Source organism: Schistocerca americana, chromosome 8, assembly GCF_021461395.2.
Source record: "Schistocerca americana isolate TAMUIC-IGC-003095 chromosome 8, iqSchAmer2.1, whole genome shotgun sequence".
NCBI classification, from domain to species: domain Eukaryota; kingdom Metazoa; phylum Arthropoda; class Insecta; order Orthoptera; family Acrididae; genus Schistocerca; species Schistocerca americana.
Genome location: NC_060126.1, coordinates 144775677 through 144779870, shown reverse-complemented (window position 1 = coordinate 144779870; position 4194 = coordinate 144775677). Strand labels below are relative to the sequence as shown.

Here is a 4194-nt window from a genome sequence, read left to right as displayed (position 1 = left end):
TTTGTGAAACAATGTCACAGGTTTTTATCATAAGGTACTACAAATGAAATTCATAATGCGCAAGAAAATTAACCTCCGTCAAAGAGCGCGCAAGCAGAGCGCAACAAAAAAGTTGAAGTGGTAAATCGGAATGGCTGTAATACACAACAGCGTCACGAAGAATGAAAGTAGTGTAAAGACTGAAAGAGTTGTTGACGTAAGCGGCTGGAACTGAAGAGGTCTACACTTCGGATAGTAGATTTCTGTGTAAAATATTCCAGAAATATACTAGCACTCAAATTTAAAATGTTTACCCCTGGTGGGACTCGAACCCACAATCCCCGGTTTAGGAGACCGATGCCTTATCCATTAGGCCACAGGGGCTCGAGGTAGTTTCGGACCAGTGAACCCGTTATCTACCGCGTTACCGTGGCGTAATCGACAGCCTGACGTAATCGACAGAGCAGTCACCCGAACACGTTAGTGAGCGTGTCTCCCCTACCGCCAGCGGGGATCTGTTGCTGGTGAATAATTCGCCGTCTCCATCAGAAACAGCTAGAATGTCAACGGACTGTTAGAGGAGCACCAGGATGAACCACGTTGTATCCTGCTTGTTATCCATCTTCTTTTGCTGTAATTATTTGTTTTCGGCAAGAAGTTTCCGTCGGGAAATGATACTACAAAAATGATACTTGCTTCTTACATGATGTCAGGGAAACCGTTACATGGCTTACCGAGAGTGCTGCTTAAGCAGTTACAGAATAATAGCTATTAAAACTTCGGTTGTACAGCTAAGAAAATGGAGAGCGGATGGAAGCTCAGTGTTTAACATTCCATCATTAGTGATGGGGCGTAGTATGGAATTGAGGATAGACGGGGAGTGACAAAGTTCATGTCCTTTCCGGACACCATCCTTAGTGAAAACACGAAAAATGTAAACATGGATGACTGGACGAGCTGAATTTCAAGTGACACAACAATTCAAGCCCGGCTAGCCAAGTGCCGATCACTTTCATGAACGCTCGTGCAAGATCATATAACGTAGAAAGAGGTCGCAGTTAACTAAAATCAGTTTTATATTCCTATGGAGTATTAACCCCCTAAAACTAACATTTCGGTGCATTTTATTCCGATGACTGCCAGTATATGCAGATTCCTCCTTCAAAGAAAATTCAGAGTGTAAAGACGCACTCATAACCAGATTCCTTACATACTGCAGAATAGTATACCGGAATCAGATCTATACTACTGGCCATTAAAATTGCTACACCACGAAGATGACGTGCTACAGACGCGAAATTTAACCGACAGGAAGAAGATGCTGTGATATACAAATGATTAGCTTTTCAGAGCACTCACATAAGGTTGGCGCCGGTGGCGACACCTACAACGTGCTGGCATGAGGAAAGTTTCCAACCGATTTCTCATACACAAACAGCAGTTGATCGGTGTTGCCTGGTGAAACGTTGCTGTGATGCCTCTTGTAATGCGTACCATCACGTTTCCGCCTCTGATAAAGGTCGGATTGTAGCCTATGGCGATTGCGGTTTATCGTATCGTGACATTGCTGATCGCGTTGGTCGACATACAATGACTGTTAGTAGAATATGAAGCGGTGGGTTCAGGAGGGTAATATGGAACGCCGTGCTGCATCTCAACGGCCTCGTATCACTAGCAGTCGAGGTGACAGGCATCTTATCCGCATGACTGTAACGGGTCGTGCAGCCACGTGTCGATCCCTGAGTCAACAGATGGGGACGTTTCCAAGACAACAACCATCTGCACGAACAGTTTGCAACAGCATGGACTATCTGCTCGGAGACCATGGCTGCGGTTACCCTTGACGCTACATCACAGACAGGAGCGCCTGCGATGGTGTACTCAACGACGAACCTGGGTGCACGAATGGCAAAACGTCATTTTTTCGGATGAATCCAGGTTCTGTTTACAGCATAATGATGGTCGCATCCATGTTTGGCGACATCGTGGTGAACGCACACTGGAAGCGTGTATTCGTCATCGCCATCCTGGCGTATCACCCGGCGTGATGGTATAGGGTGCCATTGGTTACACGCATGTTGCAGGTCCTGCACGGGCCTTTCTGGATACAGAAAATGCTCGACTGCTGCCCTGGCCAGCACATTCTGCAGATCTCTCACCAATTGAAAACGTGTGGTCAATGGTGTCCGAGCAACTGGCTCGTCACCATAAGCCAATCATCACTCTTCATGAACTGTGGTATCGTGTTGAAGCTGCATGGGCAGCTGTACCTGTACACGCCATCCAAGCTCTGTTTGACTCAATGGCCAGGCGTATCAAGGCCGTTATTACGGCCAGAGGTGGTTGTTCTGGGTACTGGTTTCTCAGGATCTATCCACTCAAGTTGCGTGAAACTGTAATCACATGTCAGTTCTAGTATAATAGATTTGTCCAATGAATACCCGTTTATTATCTGCATTCCTTCTTGGTGTAGCAATTTTAATGGCCAGTAGTGTATGAGTGTTCTATGGTATAATCACCACGAGAGAACTTATGAGTTTCTCCAAAACTAAAGAGTCTGTTGAAAATTTGAACGCGGCTTGATACAGAAAAATTCTCCTTTGCGTCAGTTGGCGACTAGGCAGGATTAGAAACCACTGAGGGGTTAGGTATTATCTTTTTCTATGTCCGTCAAGGTAGAACATAGCCGCTGCCATTGCCCAGTGAAATTTGCACGGTGAATTTTGCTCTCAGTGTTCTTGGGAACTACCTGCTCATTAAGGCACAGCCTATCTGCACCCTGATAGTGCTCTTCGACTGGAAACCCCCCGTCTGTCCACAATGAGGAACTTTGTCACCCTGTCCGAGCCATCATGTTTAGAAGTCACATAGAGAGGAGCGCGTATGTAGCATGTGGAGTGGAAGAAAAAGAAGAAGAAGAAGCTAATGTACAGTTTATGTCACCTGTGTTCCTGCATAAGCCTGACCTTCTAGTTCGTATGACAACACATCTTATGTACATTACATGTATCCTACGCTGACCCACGGGCATAGACTTTGTTTTATTTTATATTCATTTTAGAGCATGCTTTACCAAGTAGAAGAGAAATAATTTTTAAATTCCGTATTTGTGATTTGGTTTTTATGTTTTCCATTATAGTTACTCAAGATCGGATCGTAAGAAAAAAATTTTACGATTGCATCCGATAGAAAATTAAAGAAATTGTAATCACCTTCTGACGACGGCCTTGCCGCAGTGAGAACATCGGTTTCTGTCAGATCTCCGAAGTTAAGCACTGTAGGGCTGGGCTAGCAATTGGATGGGTGACCATCTGGTCTTCCGAGCGCTGTTGCCTAGCGGGATGCACTCAGCCCTTGTGAGGCAACCTGAGGAGCTATTTGATTGAGAAGTAACGGCTCCGGTCTCGGAAACTGACATAGGGCCGGCAGAGCGGTGTGCTGACCACATGCCCCTCCATATCCTCATCCAATGACGCCTTTGCCCTGAGGATGACACGGCGGCTGGTCGGTACCGTTGGGCCTTCCTGGCGTGTTCGGGAGGAGTTTAGTTTGTAATCACTTACATTGCAAAAATATTGTCATTACATTTCTTGTTCGAATATCTCCAGTCCCAGTCAACTCTCGGTTCTTCTATCTGCCGAGCAAGTTTAGGAGTTCAGACAGCAGGATTAGTGTAGCTGTACTCGACATTTTCAGGGCGCAAGTTTCACCTCAGTTTGCAGGACACCATCATTGTAACGTTGGAGGCTTACCGAGGACTCCAGGACGCGGTCATATAGCCCCACTCTCCTTGTTCGGACATTAGCTATTGCATTTAAATGGCACGCTCAGAAGACGCCAGTGGTCATTGCATTAGACTCCAAGCATTTTCCGCCTAGAGTCTCGTTACATTTTTGCTGTTCATTCCCTTGGACGGAGATCAGCAACGACAGCCGCAACAAAGCGGCACTATTTTAACCCAGCCCGGCCCGAGCAACTGTTTCGGGCAGGACTGTTGGTTGAAGCAGCCTGCTCGATGCTGCAAGCCACCTTCGACATCACCATGTGGTAAGAAGACATAGGTAACATCCCCCTGCGTCACCTCTAGTGAAGGCGCCTTGTCACGGTTCGCGCAGCTCCACCGTCGGAGGTTCGAGTCCTCCCTCGGGAATTGTTGTGTATGTTGTCCTTAGCGTAAGTTAGTTTAAATTAGATTAAGTAGTGTGTAAGCCTAGG

At 46.4% G+C, this 4194-nt stretch overlaps 1 non-coding gene and 1 pseudogene across 1 annotated transcript; one reads left to right on the top strand and one right to left on the bottom strand.

Moving 5' to 3' along the window:
- Window positions 1-290: 290 nt before the first annotated feature.
- On the bottom strand, window positions 291-363 carry Trnar-ccu. Its single transcript has one exon. It is a non-coding gene; the product is annotated as a tRNA-Arg (tRNA).
- A 2833-nt stretch (window positions 364-3196) lies between these two features.
- Window positions 3197-3314, top strand: LOC124546304 (annotated as a pseudogene).
- The last annotated feature ends 880 nt before the right edge of the window (window positions 3315-4194 follow it).